Source organism: Rhinoraja longicauda, chromosome 6 (assembly GCF_053455715.1).
Source record: "Rhinoraja longicauda isolate Sanriku21f chromosome 6, sRhiLon1.1, whole genome shotgun sequence".
Classification (NCBI taxonomy): Eukaryota; Metazoa; Chordata; class Chondrichthyes; order Rajiformes; family Arhynchobatidae; genus Rhinoraja; species Rhinoraja longicauda.
The window spans coordinates 49,381,126-49,408,349 of NC_135958.1; the positions used below are offsets into that span (position 1 = coordinate 49,381,126).

Genomic DNA, 27,224 nt, shown 5'->3' on the forward strand with positions numbered 1-27,224 from the left:
GAGTTTGAATGTGTTGTATGTATGGTATATCTGATCTGAAAGGATGGCATGCAAAACAAGGCTTTTCACGGTACATGGGACAATAGTAAACTTAAACCTAAACCTGAGAAAAAGGCTCGCTGTTAGTTCTAGCATATTCTATGGACCTTTGGAGGTGTCTTGAGAAACCTACAATGTTCTGAAGCTGCCCAAGTCAACTGTCTGCAGATTTCTGCAGAATCCTTTTAAATAACCATAAACACATCAAAGTAGAGCAATGCGGTTGTGGATTTTACCGTGACTGTGTGATAGTCAGTGGTTGCACACTGAAGTTCCAGTCGATGTTGACAAAAGGAACATGCCTTGTCCAGCGTATGATGCCATCTGATATCAGAAAGATATCAGATGCCCCAGAGAGAATAGAGCTTGCAGATGCCCAATACAATTTGCCTAGAGGTGTAATGCTTAAGGCTCGGAAAGGCACAATGTAAATGTAAGCCCTTCCTTTTAAGCCTGATGAATGTGTAGCAGGATTGTTAGTGGAAGAACTGAATTCATTTTATTAAAATTAGAAATTGAGATAATTTCCCTTGAAATTACCATGCACGGCAGTCGACCCGTGACCATTTAGTCAATGTGTTCTTGTTCGCTTTTCTGCGTCCACTCAGTCCGCTGTACTTCCAAGAAACATGGCATGAATATTTTTTTGTCGGGGAAGTTTGACATAAATATTAAAAGAAGAACCATCAGATGGGGTGATCAAAGTCAGGAGCTGCAAGAGGCAGTGAATTTTTCTGGCAAGGCTATGAGTTCCTCTGCTTTAAACTCTTGCGACGAGCATGCAAACAGAACATTCTGCCTGCTTCTTGCAACACCAGTGCAAGGCTCTGTTCTCCACGTATCTGGAGGTGTAATCAATGCGGGGCACTGCATGCAGAGTGAGTAATTTACACGAGCAAAAGGTTTTATTTCTGGAAGAGCTCGGCTTTACATGCACCCATCAGAAAGTAAGATTAGAAAATAAAATGTAAACATTTAATTAGCCTACTTCTGAGTCTCTATTATAAATTCACCATTACAGTTCCCAATGTTGGCTCTGTTCCAGAATCCTAAGCTTGCTGCAAGGACAGGCAGTATTCTTCCTAAGTTTTATCTTTCAAATGAGATTCTTGCAAAACCAAGCAGTACAATTTGTTTTTACAACTCAGCGATAGAAGTGCTAGATTCGCAGTTGGACTACTAATAAGTCTAACTTGACAGGTAAATTCCTTCACATGCTCTGCCTCAGAAGGCAGTGGAGGCCAATTCTCTGAATGCATTCAAGAGAGAGCTAGATAGAGCTCTTAAGGATAGCGGAGTCAGGGAGTATGGGGAGAAGGCAGGAACGGGAACTGATTGAGAATGATCAGCCGTGATCACATTGAAGGGCCGATTGGCCTCCTCCTGCACCTATTGTCTATTGTCCATGCTGCTGTTAAAGGGGCAGCCATTGCAGCACCCAATCCGCATTCCCATGGTAGTTCACTTTTGGACTAAACATAGCGTACTCTAAACTAGTCTATGGGCAGGTCATTCAATGGAACTTTGATCATGGATATTGAACACCTGGATGTTTTATTCCATTCCCCTTGAAGAATCTGGGGATACAGAAAGTGTCTGCTGCAGTACTGTGTACAAGATACTTGGCCCTTCATTGTTTTTTCTAACAGTGTTGTTTACATCAATGATCGGTGAGGTTTAGAACTGTAAAATGAGGTGTGTTTTTCTGTAATGTTATAAATAGCTCAAGAGCAAGGTTTTCAGATAGAACTGCATTGGTTTATTCCCTGCCTCGCCAGTAACTGTTGGAATAAGTAGGTTATTTATAAGGGCAGGAAAGACGAAATGGAGGACAAAACCTTCCAAACCGAAGCAAATTTAATATAATCAGATTACTACAGAACTTGCAAAAAAAAATCTTAAGTACTGTATGAACTTTATTTACAATGATTATTTTTATCATTTCATCAGTTTCCTTATTGTGTTCTGACCAGTACCAGTTTATATCTTTTGAATTTCACTCCCAATCCCCCTTTCACATGCCTCTACATTGTGCCAGAGTTTGGTTCGCCAAATCGCATGTACAAAGTAAAGAAATTCAAGGAAGGTTTAATAAAATAACTGCAGATGCTGGTACAAATCGAAGGTATTTATTCACAAAAATGCTGGAGTAACTCAGCAGGTCAGGCGGCATCTCAGGAGAGAAGGAATGGGTGACGTTTCGGGTCGAGACCCTTCTTCAGACTGATGTCAGGGGGCAGGACAAAGGAAGGATGTAGGTGGAGACAGGAAGACAGTGGGAGATCTGGGAAGGGGGAGGGGAAGAGAGGGACAGAGGAACTATCTAAATTTGGAGAAGTCAATGTTCATACCACTGGGCTGCAAGCTGCCCAAGCGAAATATGAGGTGCTGTTCCTCCAATTTCCGGTGGGCCTCACTATGGCACTGGAGGAGGCCCATGACAGAAAGGTCAGACTGGGAATGGGAGGGGGAGTTGAAGTGCTCAGCCACTGGGAGATCAGGTTGGATAAGGCAGACTTAGCGAAGGTGTTGAGCGAAACGATCGCCGAGCCTGCGTTTTGTTTCGCCGATGTAAAGAAGTTGACACCAGAGCAGCGGATGCAATAGATGAGGTTGGAGGAGGTGCAGGTGAACCTCTGTCTCACCTGGAAAGACTGTTTGGTTCCTTGGATGGAGTTGAGGGGGGAGGTAAAGGGACAGGTGTTGCATCTCCCTCCCGTTTCTGGACCTCACCATCTCCATCACAGGAGACAGACTAGTGACTGACATCTACTATAAACCCACTGACTCACACAGCTATCTGGACTACACTTCTTCCCACCCTGTCTCTGGAAAAAGTCAATCCCCTACTCCCAATTCCTCTGTCTACGCCGCATCTGCGCCCGGGATGAGGTGTTTCACACTAGGGCATTCCTCATTCTTCAGGAAACGGGGCTTCCCCTCTTCCATTATAGATGAGGCTCTCACTAGGGCCTCATCTATATCCCGTAGCTCCGCTCTTGCTCCCCCTCCCCCCATTCGTAACAAGGACAGAATCCCCCTCGTTCTCACATTCCATCCCACCAGCCAGCATATCCAACAAATCATCCACCAGCATTTCCGTCACCTACAACGGGACCCCACTACTGGCCACATCTTCCCATCCCCTCCCCTGTCTGCGTTCCGCAGAGACCGTTCCCTCCGTAACTCCCTGGTCCACTCGTCCCTTCCTACCCAAACCACCCCATCCCCGGCCACTTTCCCCAGCAACCGCAGGAGATGCAACACCTGTCCCTTTACCTCCCCCCTCAACTCCATCCAAGGATCCAAACAGTCTTTCCAGGTGAGACAGAGGTTCACCTGCACCTCCTCCAACCTCATCTATTGCATCCGCTGCTCTAGATGTCAATTTTGTTACATCGGCAAAACCAAGCGCAGGCTCGGCGATCGTTTCGCTCAACACCTGCGCTCAGTCCGCCTTAACCAACCTGATCTCCCGGTGGCTGAGCACTTAAACTCCCCCTCCCACTCCCAGTCTGACCTTTCTGTAATGGGCCTCCTCCAGTGCCATAGTAAGGCCCACCGGAAATTGGAGGAACAGCACCTCATATTTCGCTTGGGCAGCTTGCAGCCCGGCGGTATGAACATTGACTTCTCCAACTTTAGATAGTTCCTCTGTCCCTCTCTTCCCCTCCCCCTTTCCAGTTCTCCCTCTATCTTCCTGTCTCCACCTATATCCTTCCTTTGTCCCGCCCCCCCTGACATCAGTCTGAAGAAGGGTCTCGACCCGAAACGTCACCCATTCCTTCTCTCCTGAGATGCTGCCTGACCTGCTGAGTTACTCCAGCATTTTGTGAATAAATACCGAGGAAGGTTTAATGTGGGCACAAGAAACTGCACAAGCTAGTTTAGATAGGAAAAGACGCAAAGTACTCGAGAAAATCAGCGTGTCAGGCAGCATCTTTGGAGATCATGGATAGGTAACGTTTCAAGTCGTGACCCTTCTTCAGACTGATCGTAGGAGGAGGGAGAAAGCTGGAAAAAGGGAGGGCAAGTGGGATGGAACAAAGCCTGGAAAGTGACAGATAGATTCAGATGAGCGGAGGGGGGGGGGATTTGTTTGGCTGAATGTTGGACAAAAGCCAAAGATGAAAAGACAAAAAGTGTGAGATAAAGACATAAGGAAAGAAGAGGCATGAAAAGTGAAGCTAGAGGAAGGAATATAGGTGGAAAGGGAGAGGGAGAAGGGGAAAGGGAGGAATGGGTGTGCATCCAGGTGGGGCACAGAGAAGAGTGGGGACAAAAAGGTGGAGTAAAGGTAGAGAGGGAGGGGGAGGTGTTGTAGGTTAGTTACCTAAAAGTGGAGAATTCAATGTTCATATCATTGGGATGTAAGCTACCTAAGTGAAATATGAGGTGCTATTCCTCCAGTTTGCATGTGGCCTCACTCTAGCAATGGATGAGGTCCATGGAAAAAAGAAAAATCGTGGAATTGTATTTACATTCACAGGGAAGAAAAATCACCATTATATTAACCCTAACTGTCCTAAGATATATATCACAGTTCACAATTGCTTCACTGATGGAAAGGCAATTTGAGTGTCCTGCATGGGACCTGTAAAATACAAATATAAGTTCAGTATAAATACCTGGAAATTTCAAAATGAATACAAACTATTCTTTTCTCTATCATTTCTCTTCAGGAAGCAAATTTCTCCAATGCACCAAGTTTCAATGAAAGTTAAAGTTGCAACCTTTTCAGGATGATGAAAGTGAATTGAGACAAAGTTCCCAAATTTCTAAAAACACTGACCTGATTAGGTCTACCTCACCACCACGAAGAAATACCGGGGATGTGCTGGGGTGGACCACATCGAGATTGACACTGCTATGTAAACCAAATTGGGATCATGCCCAAGACAGAGGCAAGGATAAGCTGGCTCCTCCACCAATAACCATCTCCAAGAACTGTGCATGACGTAAGACAGAGACAAACATCTGGAGTAACTTAGCAGGTCCGACAGCATCTCTGGTGAAAAGGAATAGGCGATCTGAAGAAGGGTCTCGACCCGAAATGTCACCAATTCCTTTTCTCTGGAGATGCTGTCTGACCTGCTGAGTTACTGCAGCTTTTTGTGTCTGTCTTCAGTTGGAACCACCATCTGCAGTTCCTTCTTACACATTGTGCATGACATAAGGTTGTGAATGTGCATATGCATGCATTTGCCCGTAATATTAAGGATGTGCATGCTTGCCCAACCAAAGTTGTGCTTGTCCCTGGTCCAGCTGTTCCAAACTTCTTACTCAAAAAGGCAATGACACATTTTAGTGACTTTTGTTCCCAGTTTGTGTGAAAACAATTACAAATACTGAAATGCCACTGAGCAGCATCTTAGTTATCATGACTTAGACAATTCAGGTTTACTGACCATATCCAGTATAGAAATTGATGTTCTAAGATACTCAACGAAGCTGGTCATAACATGATTTCATGATTCTGTCTGGGTCATTATTGCTGTAAAGGTGTTCTCAATTTAAAGAAAGATTGATTTCCTTCTGATCACATCTTCTCTGATTTTTATTGTGACAGGGACTTAGAGAAGACAGCCATTCAAAAGATGAAATATATTAAATAATGTTCCAGTTTTGATTTTGTTGCATTTATACTACACACTTGAGTCATCCCTGCAAAGTGGATAATTCAGGCATGAATACTGAAGACACTACACTGAGTCTTCACATCACCAAGTATCTGTTACACTGAAACATCGGCTTGCCTTGTGATGAATTTTGCCCAAACACTGTTGGACAGTTTTCTAAAAAGTAAATTAGTTCCAGCATTTGCACGTGTAATTGATGCATTGATACAAATTTATTCAAATGAATCCTTTTTCAGAAACACTCAATCCAATGGAATGTTGGCCTTCGTAACAAGAGGAGTTGAGTATAGGAGCAAAGAGGTCCTTCTACAGTTGTACCGGGCCCTGGTGAGACCGCACCTGGAGTACTGTGTGCAGTTTTGGTCTCCAAATTTGAGGAAGGATATTCTTGCTATGGAGGGCGTGCAGCGTAGGTTCACTAGGTTAATTCCCGGAATGGCGGGACTGTCGTATGTTGAAAGGCTGGAGCGATTGGGCTTGTATACACTGGAATTTAGAAGGATGAGGGGGGATCTTATTGAAACATATAAGATAATTAGGGGATTGGACACATTAGAGGCAGATAACATGTTCCCAATGTTGGGGGAGTCCAGAACAAGGGGCCACAGTTTAAGAATAAGGGGTAGGCCATTTAGAACGGAGATGAGGAAGAACTTTTTCAGTCAGAGGGTGGTGAAGGTGTGGAATTCTCTGCCTCAGAAGGCAGTGGAGGCCAGTTCGTTGGATGCTTTCAAGAGAGAGCTGGATAGAGCTCTTAAGGATAGCGGAGTGAGGGGGTATGGGGAGAAGGCAGGAACGGGGTACTGATTGAGAGTGATCAGCCATGATCGCATTGAATGGCGGTGCTGGCTCGAAGGGCTGAATGGCCTACTCCTGCACCTATTGTCTATTGTCTATTGTCTATTCAGAGTTTTAAAATGGCTAATCAATGAGGCACAATGAATCGGTGTTTAGTCTCGTTCAAATAACTTCTTTCTTAGTAGAGATAACACTCCTCATTATGACTCATGGAATCAGAGACTCCGATTCCAGTGAACATCTCTCGTCCTGACGTCACTGTGCGCTGTTACTGCACGCTGAAATTGCTGCTTCACTGAAAAGACATAAAGGAGCTCAGAATAGACTGTAAATTGTTGGAAGAAAAGTTTTCACACCTTGCATTTCCTTATTTCTGTGTCTCCCTCTCCCCTGACTCTCAGTCTGAAGAAGGGTCTCGACCCGAAACGTCACCCACTCCTTCTCTCCAGAGATGCTGCCTGTCCCCGCTGAGTTACTCCCAGCATTTTGGTGTCTAAAGTATGTTTACTATTTTGAAGCTAATGCCATCTTTCATGAAAAAAAAGAGAAAAACTGGTAATTCATCACGACTATATCTGGAGAGAGCACTGCAATTTACAGGAACAAAAACAAGGTTCAGATTAGACACAGGATGCATGCAAGCAAAACTGTCAGAGCACTGATGCCAGAAGCATTATTGGCTTTTTTATGTCTGATACCAAAATAAACACCTTCCACAATAAATAAAACTAAAATGAGACTGAGTTTTGTTCACGCCAGTCATTTGGTTTCATAACATCATTTTTGAGTTTCTGTTCACCCTTCCCAACCAACAATTCTCAGAAAATATCAACAATTGAAACTTCACTGTTTTAGTCATAGAGTGATACAGTGTGGAAACAGGCCCTTCGGCCCAACTCGCCCACACCGGCCAACAATGTCACAACTGCACTAGTCCCATCTACCTGCGTTTGGTCCATATCGCTCCAAACCTGTCCTATCCAGGTACCTGTCTAACTGTTTCTTAAACAATGGGATAATCCCAGCCTCAACTACCTCCTGTGGCAGCTTGTTCCATACACCCACCACCTTTTGTGTGAAAACGTTACCCCTCAGATTCCGATTAAATCTTTTCCCCTTCACCTTAAACCTATGTCCCCCTGTCCTTGATTCACCTACTCTGTGCAAGAGACTCTGCGTATCTTGCTTGACATTACTTATAAGCAAGAAAGCAACCAAGTGTTTCAGAAAAAAATGTCTTGAATGGTCATTGAAATGTTCATAAATTATAGACAAAGTATTATTTTGTAGATTCAGGGTACATTAAGACAATTTATTCACTGATTATTGAATTGCGTGAAAGGAATTATTAAGCGTTGTGTAACATGTTTTAACTTCAATTAAAAATCTAGAAACCTGTCACGCACATTCAGTTCAGAAGATAAGCAGACTGATCACTGAAACAACAGCAATATCAGAACTTACAACACGGTCAGATTGTTGCTAGTCACACTATAAATAGTAAGAGAATTGCATTTAATTTGTGATTGTTTTCACAGAGAGCACACAGAGTACAGAACTGATTTTCCATATATTGGCCCGAAGGAACACAAGTCGCCCAACGCAAAGGTCAATAAAATGTTAGAGAAGTCCAGTGAAATGAACCCCAGACCCTTGTCGTTTCTGGGGATTTCTAGGTGGTGGTGGAGTGGTTTGCCACATTGTGCAAGTGCAGGACCAAGTATGGACCTGTTTCAGGTACAGGCTTGTCAAAGCTGCCATCAAAGTGCATTAATCTGTACTTGTTGTGCTCTCTTTACCAGAGCCAGGATATTGAGAGCAATCCAGCTGTTGAATCTCCCTCGACAATTGGTGCGTCCCAATCTTGGGGACCAACACACGATCAAGAATTTTAAATCTTATAACCGATTAGATGCTGGGTCAGAGATATAGGACATGCATTGGCCACAATTTCAGGGAATGGTAGAACAGGCTCAAGGGGCTGAATGGCCTGCCACTGTTCCTGTTGGATTACGACCAATGGTCAGAATGTTGAGTGACTTAACTACCAGGAGCAAGTAGTGATTCTACATGTCTGAACCTACAAAATGAACAGTGGGAAGTTATTCAACAAACAGATTTTTATAGCCAGGTCTCACCAGGCATTCCCACACACTTCAGCTGCCTAGCAGAGGTGGTAACCTCATTGAATAATCCCTCCCAGTATAGGAACCGGAGCCCGGAGGTTGGAGACCAGAGAACTGAGTCCAGAGGTCACATAGGGAGACCGCCAAGGACAAAGCAACCTGGAGTGGAGGACCATCAAGAGCAAAGTGGGTGGTAACCCGCCATGGGGGGATGGGGGGGGGGGGGGGGGTGCCGAGAACTACGGGATGGGGTGGGAAGAGGCACCATTGAGGTACTTTGTGACTTTGTCAGCACCTTTTACTCTTTGTATGCCTAGGTATGCTAAACAAAGCATCTCACTGTTACTTGTCACACGCGACAATAAAAGTATCTAATCCAATCTAATCTAACCCTCGGAGTAGTTAGGACACCTTTAAAATCAATCTCAATGAACCTGCCAAGCACGAATCATAGGAGAAGCAAAATCTTTGGGTTTGCAGCAAAACCTGTGTTCAAGGCCTGATAATTTCTTCAACCTTACTTTAGGGATACAGAATGGAGAAAGACCCCTGGGAAAGGGGAATCTGACTGAGAGATCACAGGACAGTGCCCAGAACCTGACACACACAATGCCCTTTAAGTGAAGTGCTTGCCTACAATCTTAACACCTGTACACTAGCTTCATCTTACACAATAGGGACAAACGCTCGGCCACGGGACTTTTCATCACCCGGCGCGGCTCAGCCGCGGGGCCTTCCATCGCCCGGCGCGGCTAGGCCACAGGGCCTTCCATCGCCCAGTACGGCTCGGCCGCGGGACCTTCCATCGCCCAGTACGGCTCGGCCGCGGGACCTTCCATCTCCTTGCGGGGGCTGCACGAGTCGGGAGCCTCGGTCGCCTCGGCAGAAGTCGAACTATCTGTCCGTGGGAGAAGCATGGGGGAAGAGAGAAGGACATTTTTTTGCCTTCCGTCACGGTGAAGGGGTGTCTGGAGGGGTCACTGTGATGGATGTTTGTGTTAAAGTTGTGTGTCTTGTGTCTTTTACTCTGTATTGTTGTGGCTGCATGGCAAATGATTTTCATTCAATTAATTTTGAATGACAATAAAGGTAATTCAGATTCAGATTCAGATTCAGATTCAGATTCAATTACAGCAGCTAATTAACCCACAAACCTGTACGTCTTGGGAATGTGGGAGGAAACCGGAGCACCCAGAGAATACCCACACGGTCACAGTGCATAGAGACAACACCCATAGTCAGCATCGAACCTGGGCCTCTGGTGCAGTAAGGCAACAACTTTACCGCTGCACCACCGTGCTTGCCCTTAGTACTAATATCTTTCATAATAAAAATCAAATTTCCCCGGTGTGGGACAACTAAAGGAATATATTATTATCAAGCGAAGTCCAAGAGTTCTGATAACAACTCAACCTATAACGAAATGTGTAGGAAAGAACTGCAGACCCTGATTTGCCATATTTGACATTCTTTGTCAAGCGTTATTTTCAACAGATGAATTCCCTTGGTACCGAAACAGCCAACACCTCAAATTCGGATTGTCTGCGGTTACGTTTGTGAACTACACAACACAACTTCAATAAAGGTTCACATTTAACAAAAATAAACTTAAGAGATTGCCTTGTGAGAGATCTGTGGACATGTCCACAGTCAAATAGTTCTGAGCAATGCAAGTCTCTGTACCACTTCCATCATTTTCAGCTGCAGAAGATGGTCCTGTGTCAGTCTGCCAGCAGCACGGGTTTACAGCTTTTAGTTTTTTAGTTTTTAGTTTTAGAGGCACAGCGCGGAAACAAGCCCTTCTGGCCCACCGGGTCCATGCCAACCAGCGATCCCCACACACTAACACTATCCCATACCCACTGGGGACATTTTTTTAACATTTACCCAAGCCTATTCATCTACAAACCTGCACGTCTTTGGAGTGTGGGAGGAAACCGAAGATCTCGGAAAACCCATGCAGGTCACAGGGAGAACGTACAAACTCCATACAGACAGCACCCGTAGTCAGGATCAAACCCCGGTCTCCGGCGCTGCGTTCGCAGTAAGGCAGCAACTCTACCGCTGCGCCACCGTGTCACCCTGTGGAAGGGGAATCTGAGAGATTCCAATACAATGCACAGAATCTGACACACACAATGGCCTTTAAGTAATGTGCTTGCCTGGAATCCTAACACTTACCCCATGCGATATCACCTTCCTCACCCAAACTCCTGCCGTGAGTACATCTAACCAGGCTGCCACCAAGTCACTGATCTCCCAAAATGAATCCCTACTCACTGGTCTCCTGCCCCATCCATTGGCCTTGGCCTGGCCACCCCACCCTCCCCCAATCAATGATTGCTCCCTCCCACTACCACCAAGCACTGGCAGTTACAATTGCCCCCAAACACATCTCTAATTACAATCCCATCACTTTTCTGTCTCTGTAAGTGCCCTACTTTGCTGACACACTTTAAGGTATTCTCTAGATTTATCATCCGTTGGAATTTATTACCTTACTTTCGCAAGGTCAGTTTCTCTGCCCTTATTGCAAAGTGGAACAAAGAACATTAAACAGTACAGCTCAGGAACAGGCCCAGCATGCCTGTGCTGACCATAATGCCAATCTAAACTAATTCCGACTGCCTGCACATGGTCCATATCCCTCCATTCCCTCCATTGTCTGTCTAAATGCTTCTTAAGTCTCACTATCTATCTGCTTCCACCACCCACAGTGGTAGTGCGTTCCAGGCACATCATTCCCTATGTAAAAAATCTTGCTTCACACATCTCCTTTTCAGCTTCTCCCTTCTTACCTTAAAGCTATGCCTTGTCCAACTTGTCCTATGACTTGCCCAACCTGAGGAAAAGCTTCTGACTATCTACCCAAACTATGCCTTTGATAATTTTATATATTTCCATCGTCACCCCCTCAGACTCCAAAGCTCGAAAGAAAGCAATCCAAATTTGACCACAACTCTCCCGATAATTAATGCACTCCAATTCAGGCAACGTCTTGGTGAACCATTTTTACAGCCTCTTTAAAGCCTTCAGATATTTCCTGTAAAGCAGTAACTAGAATTGCAAAGAATACTCCAAACTTGAACAAAGTTTTGTAAAGCTGACAATTAATTTCCCAACTTTTATACTCAATATCTTGACCAATTGAAGGAAAGCATGTTGAATGCCTTCATTATCATCCACTTGTGTTGCTACTGACAGGCAGCTGTGGATTTGTACCATGAGATCTGTACATCAATCCTCCTAAAGGCTCTGCCAAAATATTTTGTTTGTGAATTCTGAGATGATCACGCAAATTAATTTGTTTATCAAATCTGGCACAACAAATCTCACAGTTAAAAATTTTCTCCTCAGTATTTGGTTTCTGAATATTCAGATGGTGCTGCAAATCTTGTATCGGAAAATAACTGCAGATGCTGGTACAAATCGAAGGTATCACAAAATGCAGGACTGAAGAAGGGTCTCGACCCGAAACGTCACCCATTCCTTCACTCCAGAGATGCTGCCTGCCCTGCAGAGTTACTCCAGCATTTTGTGATACCTTTGTGCTGCAAATCTCTTCACTTCGATGCTTGACATTGCAAGTAATGCAGCTGAATAATTATCTTTCTGCTGTTTTTTCCACATCATTTGAGACTGACAGGGCCTTTTTACTGTCTACTTTACTCTTACGTGAGACATCCCCAAATGCATCATCTCACATTCGTCCAGCTTAAACTCCATCAGCCATTTCTCCACCCAAATTTCCAATTGATCCATATCCTTTGATAACCTTCCTTGTTATCAATAGGTGAACCAATTTTTCATGCTATCTGTAAATTTGCTACTTAGGCCTTTTATATTTTCATCTAAATTATTTATAAATATTACAAGCCACAAAGGTTACAACATTGTGTCAGAAGGAACTGCAGTTTGCACTGAGGATAGACATAAAATACTGGAGTAACTCAGCAGGACAGGCAGCATGTCTGGAGGGAAGGAATGGGTGACGTTTTGGGTCAAGACCCTTCTTCGGACTTCCGAAGAAGGGCCTCGACCCTAAATGTCATCCATTTCTTCTCTCCAGAGATGCTCCCTTTCCCCCCAAGGTTACTGCATTGATCCTTGCAAAACACCAGTGGTCACATACGTCCAGTCAGAAACAACCTCTCTACCACCTCCCTCTGTCTTCTATGCCCAAGCTAATTTTGGATCCAATTTACCAAGTCACCATGCATCCCATGTAACTTCATCTTCTGGACCAGTCTATCATGAAGGACTGTATCAAATGCTTTACTCAAGTCCTTGTAGGCAATGTCTCATCCTAGGCCTACGCCCATGATCCTAGGCCTATGCCCAGGCCTAAGGCCTACGCCCATCAACATTTATTGCTTCCTCTATAAAGGTTATGTGGCCGAACCTCCTCTGCACAAAGCCTTGTTGACTGTCCCTAATACCATGTTTTTCCAACCATGAGCAAGTCCTATCGGTATTGCAGCAAATTGTGGACGCAGCCCAGACCATCACACAAACCAATCTCCTTTCTATTGACTCAATTTATACCTCACGCTGCCTCGGCAAGGCCAGCGGCATAATCAAGGATGAATCACACCCTGGCCACTCCCTCTTCTGCCCTCTCCCATCAGGCAAAAGGTATAGAAATGTGAAAACGCACACCAACATGTTCAGGGACAGTTTCTTCCCAGCTGTTATCAGCCGACTGAATCATCCTACCACAACCCGAGAGCAGTGCTGAACTATTATCTACCTCTTTGAAGATCCTCGGACTATCCCTGATTGGACTTTGCTGACTTTATCTTGCACTAATCATTATTCCCTTATCATGTATCTCCACTGTAAATGGATCGATTGTAATCATGTAATGCATTTCTGCTGACTGGTTAGCATGCAACAAAACCCTTTTCACTGTATTTCGGTACACGTGACAATAAACTAAACTGAACAAAATATCTTCTCCAATGTGTTTTCTATTATTTATGTGAGGCTCATTGGCCTATAATTCCTTGGGTTGTCCCTGTTGTCCTTGGCAACAATATTAGCTATTCTCTAGTCTTCTGGCATCCGGCATCCGTGGCTGAAGAGGATGCACAAATCGTGGTCAAACACCCAGCAGCCTCCTTTCTTGCTTTTCTCTGTATCCTGGGATGGATCCCATTAGCCCCTGGGGAATTATCCGCATTAATGTTTTTTTGTGACACCCAAAACATCTTCCCTCGTAATATATAAATGCGATATCATATCAAACATACCCTGCCATTATCTCACCTTCATTCAAGTCCCTTTCCTAGTTGAATATGGATGTATAAATCCCCTCCTTTGTTCTTAATGGCTCTATCCCTTTCCCAGCTACAGGCTTGCTCCAAATATACACATACAATCCCTTGGGATTCTCCCTAATTGTACTTGCCATGGATATTTCATGGCCCTCCTAATTTCTTCTTCAAAATGTAACCTGTTTCCTTTACATTCCTCAAGGGTCTCGTCTGACTTCAGTTTCCTAAATTTTACATATGCTTCCCTTTTTGACTAAACTTACAATATTTCTTGTAGACACAAGGAACTGCAGATGCTGGTTTGCAAAAAAACAACCCACAAAGTTCTGGAGTAACTCAGCCAGTCAGGCAGCATCTCTATAGAACATGGATAGACCATATTTCGGGTCAGGATCTTTCTTCAGACTGATTGTAGTGCAAGGGTGGGGAAGACATTTGCACAGGTCAGGGGAGGTTTTGATTTATTGGTGTTCAAGATTTCCAAGCCTTGCTGCCCATACCTTTCATCCTCACAGTAAGTCATTGAACATTGACCCTGAACATTAATCAGCTGGCTTCTTGAAAGATTTCTGACATTTACCCTAAAACAACTGCTCTCAGCCTACTTCCTCCAGTTTCTTCCCAGACAGTACCCTAAAACATTGGGTAAACACCTCCATTTCCCCAATTTAGTACGTTCAACTTTCCCATCATTTCCTTATCCATCACTATTTTGAAACTCACGGAACGATAGTCACTGGCCCCAAAATGCTCCTCACAGAAAGATTATATAAGAAAATAACTGCAGATGCTGGTACAAATCAAAGGTATTCAGCAGGTCAGTAACTCAGCAGGTCAGGCAGCATCTCAGGAGAGAAGGAATGGGTGACATTTCGGGTCGAGACCCTTCTTCAGACTGATCACCTGGCAAGACTGATCACCTGGCAAGGTCATCATTCACCATTCACAGGTCTAGTATAGCCACGGCCTAGTTCGACTATCTATACATTGTTTCAAGACAATATCCTGCATGCATCTACTGAATTCTGCAGCATCTGAGTCCCTGCCACAAAATCTCAGTTAATATTGGGGAAATTAAAATCGCCCACAACAATAACCCTTGAGGTTTTGCATTTTTCAATAATCCGACTACATTTATCTTCATCAAACACCTGCTGGTCTTTGGGAAGGGTATTGGCTCATTTTAGTGACTGCATCTTTCTCATCTTTGAGTTCTACACATATGGTCTCATTGGAGGAGTCCTCCAGGAAGTTACAACCGTGACCTTCTCCTTAATCAATCCCCCCACCTTATTTTGATATCCCTCTGTGTTATGATTGTCATATCCGTACCTTGGATCACTGAGCTGGTGTACTACCCTCCTCTCAACCAGGTATCCGAGAGACTGCAATATTGTAGTTCCTTGTGTTAATCCTGGCACTGGGTTCACCCATGATATTCCTTGCATTAAAATAAATAACACTTCAAACCATCATTCTTGCCATCTTCATTATCCTGACCCTGCCTGTTTACCAATCAGACTTACTTGTTGACTTAACCACTATCTTCTCCTCAATCAATCTACCTGTTGCCCTGCTACTATGGGCCCCACCATTTTACCACACTGTTTTTAATCCTTCCAAGTAGTACCAGCAAATCTCCCTGCAAGGACGCTGGTCCCCTTCAGTTCAGGTTTGGTTTAGTTTAGTTTAGTTTAAAGACACACAGCGTAAGCAACCCCTTCGGCCCACCGAGCCCGCACCGACAAGCAATCCCTGCACATTAACACTATCCCACACACACTAGGGACAATTAACATTTATACCAAGCCAATTAACTTACTAACCTGTACATCTTTGGAATGTGGGAGGAAACCAAAGATCTTGGAGAAAACCCACGCAGTCACAGGAAGAACGTACAAACTCTGAACAGACAGCACCCATAGTCGAGATCGTACCCGGGTCTCCAGTGCTGCAATTGCTGTAAGGCAGCAACTCTACCGCTGTGCCACTGTGCCGCCCCAAAGGTGCAACCTATCTTTCTTGTGCAGGAGGAGACCCCAATGATCCACGTATCTGAAGTACTCCCTCTTAAACCAACTCTTCAGCCATGACTTTGATTGTCCTGCCAGACTATTTCTGGCCTCACCAGCCTGTGGCACAGAAAATAATCCCAATGGTACAACCCGAGATGTCCTGCTTTTTATCTTTCTGCCCAACTCCTTAAACTCTAAAAGCAAACATTTCGCTCATGTTATACTTTGATTCTCCCAAACTAGGTTACAGCCTTCTCATTCTTCTCTGCTCTGCCTCATGAGATCAATTGTGCCTCTGAGACTGAAGTTACAGTAGCTGATTGATTGAATTGATAGATACAGCATGGAAACAGACCCTCCTTGCACAGGCCAAGTAACCTACAAACCTGCACGTCTCTGGGATGTAGGAGGGAACCAGGGCAGCCAGAAGAAACCCACGCAGTCACAGGAGAACATGCAAACTCCACACAGACAGCACCCAAGGCTAGGATTGAATCTGGGTCACTGGCGCTGTGAGGCAGCAGCACCTCCAGCTGTGCCACTGTTCTGCACTGTATCTGATGCTCAACTCAATCTACTCTAAGTACATGCAGCATTGAATGATTAACAGTTAGTCAGAGGATGTTACATTGAACTGACTAATATTAAATTAGCAGGAGTTACCAAACCTGAGCTGACTATATCCCAGAGGATTGAGATTTCCACACAATGCACCCTCCGCCACCCTCTCCCTGTCCCCAACCCCCCCCTCCCCGAACACCCCCCACAACCACCCCCCACAACCACTATCCCTCGTTATCTTAATGATGGTTTTACCAGGAACATGAACTTGTGGTCATGGTCAACAAACAATTAGCTAAAGGAACTCAGTGGGTCGATCAACATCTGTGGGGAGGGTGGAAGGGTTGACATTTGGGGTTGAAAACCTGTATGAGGACAGACTGAGTGGGGGAGGGGGGGGAGAGCCGATATAAAGAGAGGGGCAGTGGTGAGAGAGGAGCCGGGGGGATTGGTGGACAGAGGAGAGGTGAAGGATGATGAGCAGTTCAAGCCAGGTGGCTGTGGAATTGGGAGACTCAGGCAAGTGGGAACGGGGTACTGATTTTGGATGATCAGCCTTGATCATATTGAATGGCGGTGATGGCTCGAAGGGCTGAATGGTCCACTACTGCACCTATTTTCTATGTCTCTATGTTTCTAAGTGGATGATAGACAGAGGCAAACAAAATAAATGGGGGGGTCAGATGGAGCCGGGTGGGAGGAGGAGAGGGTGGAAGTGGAAAGACAGCTGTGGGAAAGTGATGTAAGCGTGAAATGGCTTTTCTGCTGGTCTTCAGGTGAAGTCAAGGCAGAGAGGTAGAAGGTGTTCAGAAAATCCCAAGCTCAGTGAACAGGCTTACAATCTGTGTAATCAGTGAAAAGGGAAAGGAGAAATACAAGGAGTGAGATTCATGGCATGTGGATGAAGGATTGGAGTTGATTTAACACAACCTCCTGAAGGTACTCGGAAGAAGATTCTCCTGAGATGCTGCCTGACCCGCTGAGTTACTCCAGCATTTTGTGTCTACGTCTGAAGAAGAGGTTGGGCCCAAACCTCTCCTGCATTGGTACAGCACCCTCTCCTCCCCCACTCCCCTCTCCCCCTCCCCCTCCCCCACCCCTCCCCTCTCCCCTGTGTCCATTGCTCTGTCCCTCCTGCTATGTAGATATTTAAAGGGAGCATCATGAAAATGCTTAAGAAGTGTTACTTTTTGTGCTGTAAAACATAAAGCCAGACTTCATCAATCACTGTGCTGTTCTATTTCATTCTGAAGTTCATGCGTGAACTATGAACCCCCAAATGAAACTTGTCAAAAACACGCATTGTTGATCCCGAGAACTTAATCATGAGTCGAGTGGAAAACCATCGTGAAAATAAAGACTCCGTCCTAATTCCGTGCAGACAAATAGTATTTTATTACAGATATTTATTTGACATGTTATTACATGTTATTAAAGTAGAGTGGCAGGGAGATATTATTCCATCTTACATCCCATTCTCGCACGTCACGCCAGTAACTGTCACCCCACTGCCCATTGATAGGCATGTGTTTCAATAGGTATACCAATCCCTCTGCGGGCACTGGAAGGGTGTTAGAATATACCTGTTGAAACAAACCACAGGAAAAAGGCAATACTCCCAGAAAAGGAGTGGGGAAGCTGGAAAAAGACGTTTCTGTTTCTTGGAGGCGTCTATTCACAAAATGCTGGAGTAACTCAGCAGGTCAGGCAGTATCTCAGGAGAGAAGGAATGGGTGACGTTTCGGGTCGAGTCCCTTCTTCAGACTGAAGAAGTCTGAACCAGGTCTGGACCATAGACATTTTTCTCTCACAATTCAAGTGTCGACTGCCTTTCCACCCCCCCCTCAAGGCCCCAGCGTTGTGTGTTTAGGTCTTTTAGTTATGGACTCTATCCCTTTACATTCACACACTGGACTGAAGAAATGCACACAAAGCCGGAATTGGACAAACACAAGACTTTTGAAGTCAAAATTCAAGAGTGTTTTATTGTCATACTAGACCAAGTGGACCCGTTGGGCCCAAACCTCTCCTGCATTGGTATAGCACCCTCTCCTCCCCACTCCCCTCTCCCCCTCCTCCCCTCCCCCCTCCCCACCCCCCTCTCCTCCCCCCCCTCCTCCCCCTCCCTCCCTCCCCCTCCCTCCCCCCCTCCATCCGTCTCCCAGTCCCCTCCCTCCCTTCCCCTCCCCCCACTCCATCCCCCTCAACCCCCCTTATCCTCCCCCCTCCCCCCCTCCCTTCCTCTCTTCATAGGAGATAGATTTAAACTTTAAAATGTGAATAACTTTAAAAATATAACAACGATTTCAATGAAACTTCTTCCATTAGCAACAAAAGGATGACGGTGAGTAAGGTGGGCCTAAAATTGTCGCGCTATTGTGTACCGTTTTGGCTGTAGTTCAGGAACACAAACAAACAAACATGAGTTTTAGTGTATAGATGTCCCAACATGAAACAATGAAATTCTTACTTAGAGTAGCACAACTGATATGTAAACATTGCAGTCTGCAAAACCCATAATGAACAACAACAAAAAATCTGTATATTTAGTAAAAAATTTCAAATACACAAATAAACACACAATAGTAGTGCAAAATCAAAGATAATGCCCCCCAGCTTTTGTAGTTTGGAGCTTATTTGGAGGTTGTAGTGTTTAATAGCCTGATGGTTAGTGTTATTTGGAGGTTGTAGTGTTTAATAGCCTGATGGTTTAAGGGAAGAAGCTGCTTCTGAACCTGGACGTTACAGTATTCAGGCTCTTATACTTTATTCCTGATGGCAGGAGTGAAATGAGAGTGTGGACAGGATGGTGCGGGTCTCTGATGATGCTGGCTGCCTTTTTTTGAGGCAGTAGCTCTTGTAGAACCCTTCAATAGTAGGGAGGTCAGTACCCGTGATGGACTGAGCAGTGTTCAACGCTTTTTGCCGTCTTCTTCGTTTCTGGACGTTTGTGTTGCCGAACCAGGCCGTAATGCAACAAGTCAATATACTGCACACCTGTAGAAGTTCAAGAGAGTATTTGTTGACATACCAAAGCTCATCAACCTTATAAGTGGGGGTTCGTTGATGAACTTTTTTTCTGATGACATCAATGTGCTCCAAGACAGATCTTCAGAGATATGGACTCCCAGGAACGTGAAGCTTTTGACTCGCTCTACCACCACCCCGGCAATGAAGGCAGGTTTGTGGGTCCTCGCCCATCCTTTTCCAAAGTCACCAGTCAATTCCTCGGATTCACTGATGTTGAGAGCAAGGTTGTTGTGCTGGCATCATTTTGATCAGTCGATCGATATCACTCCTGTACTCCAACTCATCGTCACCTGAAATTCATCCAACAATAGTGGTGTCGTCAGTGATCTTGAAGATGGAGTTTGTACCGTGTCCGGCTCCACACTTGTGAGTTTAGAGTGAGTGGAGCAGGGGCTGAGCACACAGCCTTGAGGTGCTCTCGTGCTGATGGTTATCGAGGAGGAAGTGTTGCTGCCAATTTGTACAGATTGTGGTCTGTTGATGAGGAAGTCGAGGATCCAGTTGCAGAGGGATGCGCAGAAATCCAGTTCCTTGAGCTTAATGACTAGCTTGGAGGGGATGAAGCCCGACGTATGTTGTTTTTATTGTCCATGTGGTCCAGTGCAGAGTTGTGCCGGTTGTAGTTGGCGGAGAGAACAAGAAACATGTCAGTGGAGCGGCATAAACCCAAAGTCAAATCGTTCAGAATGTTAGGTTCTTCTGGATAGGGAAGCAATGAAGGTTGGCAAGGAGTAATGGATGCATAGAAATGATTGTATCATACGTTTGCAATTATAACTTCATTGACTCTACTAATTATAGGAAGGATGTCGACAAAATGGAGAGGGTACAGAGGAGATTTACTAGAATGTTGCCTGGGTTTCAGCACTTAGGCTACAGAGAGAGGTTGAACAGGTTGGGTCTTTATTCTTTGGAGCGTAGAAGGTTGAGGGGGGACTTGATAGAGGTTTTTAAAATTTTGAGAGGGACGGACAGAGTTGACGTGGGTAGGCTTTTCCCTTTGAGAGTGGGGAAGATTCCAACAAGGGGACATAGCTTCAGAATTGAGGGACAAAGGTTTAGGGGTAACATGAGGGGGAACTTCTTTACTCAGAGGGTTGTGGCTGTATGGAATGGGCTTCCGGTGGAAGTGGTGGAGGCTGGCTCGATTTTATTATTTAAGAGTAAATTGGATAGGTATATGGATAGGAGGGGATTGGAGGGTTATGGTCTGAGTGCAGGTAGATGAGACTAGGTCAGGGAGAATGGTCGGCGTGGACTGGTAGGGCCGGACAGGCCTGTTTCCATGCTGTAGTTGTTATATTGTTATATATTGTTATAAAGCCAGTCCTCCATAAGACAGTCCTACCAATGCTTCACAATCTTGGGATCTGTGCATGAAAACTCTGGGAGTCAGCCACGTTTTATGATGTAGTCACAAATCTATCATGTTATGGTCTCCTAATGTTTGTGCTCTAGCAGAGAATGGGGAGAATAAACAAACTTGCTAACTGACTTAATTATTAGTAACAGAACCATTCACTGTCTTTCTTGCATCCCACCTGGATCAGTGCGTAGGTTGGAAGCTACAAATTGAGTTGAATTTATTAGCAACATAGATGCTGGATCAGTCAAACACCCATTCAAGTTAACCAATTTCACAAGGGTGAGGGGACAAAGCAAACAATCTCATTTCCAGGTGATACTTGTGTCTTCCACAATGAGGTCCACAAATTTAAGTCAGGGCATTTATTTTCTACAGTAGCTTCTAAATCGTTTTCTAATTCAATTTGTCAAGAGATTATAGAATCTTACAGGATCTTATAGAAACTTACAAAATTCTTAAGGGGTTGGACAGGCTAGATGCGGGAAGATTGTTCCCGATGTTGGGGAATTCCAGAATCAGGGGTCACAGCTTAAGGATAAGGGGGAAGTCTTTTAGGACCGAAATGAGAACGTTTTTTTTCACACAGAGAGTGGTGAATCTGTGGAATTCTCTGCCACAGAAGGAAGTTGAGGCCAGTTCATTGGCTATATTTAAGAGGGAGTTAGATGTGGCCCTTGTGGCTAAAGGGATCAGTGGGTATGGAGAGAAGGCAGGTATGGGATACTGAGTTGGATGATCAGCCATGATCATATTGAATGGCGGTGCAGGCTCGAAGGGCCGAATGGCCTACTCCTGCACCTGTTTTCTATGTTTCTATGTTTCTAAGACATGGAAATATAAGATTATATTTTCCCAGCAGCTTAGAAATGAATATATATTTATATATATATATATATATATATAGTCACCAAGAGAATAGGAATAGATTTTGGTTGTATTTGTAGGGCTGTTCACACTTCGATGTAAAAGCATTGATCTGAGGTAAATTGCATGTCCCCCATGCTTCCATTGCACCATCTCTCCAAAGAAAGCCGTGTGTGGCTCTTTCAACATTTCAGCTGCAGTAGGTGATCTCCAAGAAACCAATGTTCTAAGGTTTCATAGCCAGCCGCATCTCTGGACTTTTTTTCCCAGCTAATATTGAGATGGGCAAATTTGCAATCCTTGAAAGGTAACAGTAGATAGCAGAGCAGACTTGTGGGCTGAATGGGCTACGATCGATTTATATGTCCAAATATAACATAATTCAATCACAGAGGGACACAAAATGCTGGAGTAACTCAGCGGGACAGGCAGCATCTCTGGAGAGAAGGAGCAGGTGAGATTTTGGGTCGAGACCTTCGCAGCATTTTGGGTCTATCTTCTGTTTAAACCAGCATCTGCAGTTCCTTCCTAAGCATTACGCCATTGTCACATGTAGTGCACTTATTGTTCATACAATGTTTAAATGGGTAGTTACACTCTCCAATTGATTTTGTCCCGTAAATCAATAAATAAAATGAATCATTGGTTTACATTGGGAAATGTATATGTTTTAAATTCTAAACATATTTTCTTCAAATAACAAGGACACAATATTCTGATCCTGATTCTCCGTGCTACATTTGAAATTGTGCTATTTATTAATTTCTTCTGGTGCAGGCATTTACTTGAATGAATCATTTCTATTTCTGTAATGAGTTTTCCAATCATGGATAAGATGTTCTGAAATGTATGTAGGTCGCTAGTATGGTCAGCCATGGGACCGTCAATCAAGGACAGGGTCTATTAAATCCCTAATCTTTTCTAATTAATTCTTCACGTTAAATAAATTCCAAAGCAGCAGCCTTGTGTTATGGAAAGAACTGCAGATGGTGGTTTAAATCGAAGGTAGACACAAGATGCTGGAGTAACTCAGCGGGACAGGCAGCATCTCTGGAGAGAAGGAATGGGTGACATTTTGGGTTGAGACCCTTCTTCAGACTGAAGAAGCCTTGTGTTTTCCTATTTAGGACTTTACATGCAGCATACTTTGCACTAAAGCCATCAAAATATATATTATTCAGCACCACGACAATTAAAATGCAGCAAAGTCATGTTAGATATTATAGAAGGAAATGTTTTCGTCTTGATGTTTTTTGATGGATTTGTTGTCCTGGTTTTTCTGTCAGCAACCTTCTGCATTACAGAAGTGAATTGCCGCAGCTCGGAGAAACATCGTCAAGCAAGGGTGCCAGTCGTTTTAAGTAGCAAGATTTTAATATTAAACTGTTCTCAGGGCCATTTGCTAAATCTTTGCATGGGGAGGGCTGTAACATTAGTGAAACGATGTGGTACCCGTTCCATCTCATGATTTTTTAACTCCTCTTCTTGGTATGTGCACTGAATGTGTATTGATATCTTGCGCCAATGAATTCAGGAAGACAATACAGATGGTTCTTTTAAGAGACATACTAATTAGGATTAGACACTGCCAAATGCTCCCAACTTTCCCCAACCCAGCCACCCAACAGTCCCCTTAGGACGATTACAGAAAATGTCAAGAAAAGTCAACAGATTATCTCCACCTGCGACGACATTGTTTGCCGTGAAGTGGCGGAGGCCAAAGAACCGATCACTCACTGGTGCTCTCGGAGAATAGACACGCAGTTAATTAACAGTTAATTCCGTGTGGAGTTTTCATGTTCTCCCTGTGGCCACGTGGGTTTCCTCTGGATGCTTCGGTTTCCTCCCGCATCCTGAAGATACGCGAGTCTCTCGGTTAATTGCCTGCTGTAAATTGTCCCTAGTGTGCAGGAAATGGATGCAAAACGGGATAACATAGAACTAGGCTGACTGCGTGACCGATGGTCGGCATGGACTCAGTGGGCCGAAGGGCATGCTTCCTTATGTACAGCTTCCTGCTGTATATCTAAATCTAAAACTAACAAGACACAGCAAAAAAATAGATCAGAACTATTTTGATTGTGTTGGTTCAGTTTGAATGCTGGAACCCCATATAAATTCTTTAAAACCAAGAAAAGATAACATAAGCAATGCCTGACCATTTCTACTTGACCATAACTGGTGCAATTTTGATGATATCTCATAAGCAGGAAGCTAAGCTATTGATAAAAGTAATATTATTCTTCCTATATATTGCATTTCCTCGCAACATGGAGAAGATAAGCAATAAGATATGTATTAAGTATAGGTGGCAAGGGAAGGACTGGATGCCGATCTCTGGATATTTACTGAAAGCGTTTTCATAACTATCGAGAACCCTATAAAAGATTATCTGAATTCCAACTGAAAGATATTTGCCATGGGGAAACTCCATGGAGTTTCCATTTCTCTGTAACCAATTTAACACTCTTCAACAGTAACAAGCAACAATAAGCCAGACACCACATACTCTTTGTTGGAAATTAATCATTGGTAACTTTCTGATTATCCATAGCCATCACTTTTAAATAGGCAACCATTTTATTGGTGTAAGCCTTTCCCATACATAAACTTTTCAAACCTTTTAATATCCTGTTAAGAATTTATGTGCTTTGATTCTAATGTCATATATCAGGAATTTCAAGATTGCTTGTAAAAAGACGTAAAATTGTAAAAGTTTTTACTTTAGGGGAGTGGGGCATATTTCATAATGCCAAAAAAATCTCTGTACATGCGATTTTACTTTCCAGTATTAAAATCTTCCAGGTATAATTTTCAAATTTATGAAATGCGCTCATTAACTAACACAAACCTGCAGTAAGAGCTTTTATAGACTTCCTCATAAGAAATAAGACTCAATCATTTAAATTAAAAATGTCAACTCCTAGATGTTTCCAACTAACAAACCAGCTGCATATCTTTAAGAAAATATGTGATTACTTTCATTCTTTGATCGTAAATGTCACTTACAACAGCTGCCTTGTCATGTCAGGAATGACTCAGCATCTGGTGGAGATTCGGTAGCTAGTGGGTGTAGGATAGTGTTAATGTACGGGGATCGCTGGGCGGCACGGACTTGGTGGGCCGAAAAGGCCTGTTTCCGGCTGTATATATATGATATGATATGATATGATTCGAGTGATATGTTTCGTACATCAACAAAATGAATACACCTGTTCTTGCTCCATTTTAATACACAGGGTTGGAGACTTGCTGTTTAATGTGTGGGATATTTATCGGCAGTTTTGCTTCCCGTATCGACTATAGTCCTGAGAACACTGGAGTTTAGAAGAATGAGGTGGGGGGGGGCTCATTGACACATACAGAGTAGTGAAAGGCTTGGATTGAGTGGATGTGGAGAGGATGTTTCCACTAGTGGGAGAGTCTAGGACTAGAGGTCATAGCCTCAGAATTAAAGGATGTTCTTTTAGGAAGGGGGTGAGGAGAAATTTCTTTAGTCAGGGGTGGTGAATCTGTGAAACTCTTTGCCACAGATGGCTGCAGAGGTCAGTGGATATTTTATTTATTTAGAGATACAGCGCGGAAACACGCCCTTCGGCCCACCAAGTCCGTGCCGCCCAGCGGTCCCCGCACATTCACTAACACTATCCTACACACACTGGGGACAATTTTTTTACATTTACCCAGTCAATTAACCTACATACCTGTACGTCTTTGGAGTGTGGGAGGAAACCGAAGATCTCGGAGAAAACCCTCGCAGGTCACGGGGAGAACGTACAGACTCCGTACAGACGGCGCCCATAGTCAGGATCGAACCTGAGTCTCTGGCGCTGCATTCGCTGTAAGGCAGCAACTCTACCGCTGCGCCACCATGCCGGAGATTGAGGCGGAGATTGATACATTATTGATTAGTGCGGGTGTCAGGGGTTTTGGGGAGAAAATGAGCTTATGGGGCCAAAATGGGGTTAGGGGGGAGAGATTGATCGGCCATGATTGAATGGCGGAGTAGACTTAATGGGCTGAATGGCCTAATTTTACTCCTTTTCCTTATGACCTTATAACATTGCTGCTCTGCTCCCAATATTTGGTGTTCATCATTAATTGAAAGGAAGAAGAAACTTGACATTTTCTGACTGTGTCAAATAAGAAGGGATGAATGGGGACCATCAGTACATGAAGTAGAATGGGGGTCAAGTATTTAATCAAGGAGAAGTTGATTAATCAGATAGGGTCAATTGGGCTTTGGAGGTGTGTGCTATCATGGATTCTGGGAATTGAGGAATCATCGGCTTGGGAAGTTTGGATTTATAAAGGTCAGAGTGCTAGGATGTCTTGGACTTTGAGAATTTTGGGGAATCTTAGACTCATTGGGAAGTCTGTGGATTTGGTGGATGAGTACAGAAGATAGGTGGGTGGGAGATTTGTACCATACAGAGAACCCAGAAAAGGAGTTAATTCAAAGAACTTACCTGGCCATGGTCCACCTTGGGGTGATGTTATAAAAATTGGTTATTGCAGGCTCTCCTCAAAACAATATTCACTAAGTTCTCTGGAAAAAAAGATGAACCTGCTCCTGATACAAAACCGTGTCAAATCTGCAAAGTGGTTCATGTTAGAAAATTTCCAGTTGAATTCCAAAGTGATGTGATTTAACTTAGATGATTAGTACGGGTGTCAGAGGTTATGAGGAGAAGGCAGGAGAATGGGGTTAGGAGGGAGAGATAGTTCAGCCATGATTGAATGGCGGAGTAGACATGATGGGCCGAATGGCCTAATTCTACTCCTATTCCTTGTAACCTTATGACCTTATAACAAGCAATACACAAGTTCTATCCTACACCCGAGGGGCAATTTACAGAAAACTATTTAACCTACAAAGTTGCACCTCTTTGGCACATGGAAGGAAACTGGAGGAAGCCTACACGGTCATGGGGAGAACGTGTAAACTCTGCACAGACAGTACCCACAGTCAGGATGGAATCCGGGTCTTGAGCGCGATAAGGCAGCAACTCTATCACTGCGCCACCCTATTCTTGTCAACTCTTTACAATTTTGCTATATATTTATTTTAAATAAACCAACATTAAATTTGTAAACTTTACAATAAAATTATGCCCTAACTTTACGTGAGAACCATGAAATAAATTAATGGTGAAATATACAGCTTGATTTTCAGTTAATTGGAAATAATTATAAAATGTATCACACAAAGGAATCATCGAGTCATACAGCACGGAATCATCGAGTCATACAGCGCGGACACGGAAACCAGTCCTCAGGCTCAACTTGCCCATTCAGACCAAGATGCCCCATCTACACCATTCCCAACTTACCACGTTTGGCCCATATCCCTCTAAATCTTTATTATCTATGTACCTGTCCAAAAGTCTTTCACATGTTCTTATGTGTAGGAAAATAACTGCAGATGCTGGTTCAAATTGAAGATCGACACAAAATGCTGAAGTAACTCAGCGTGTCAGGCAGCATCTCAGGATGGAAGGAATGGGTGA

At 44.0% G+C, this 27,224-nt stretch overlaps 1 protein-coding gene across 4 annotated transcripts in view; it reads right to left on the reverse strand.

Moving 5' to 3' along the window:
- LOC144594451 (protein shisa-6-like) overlaps window positions 1-27,224 on the reverse strand; it is a 517,988-nt gene that overhangs the window by 473,839 nt on the left and 16,925 nt on the right. The window lies entirely within an intron of this gene.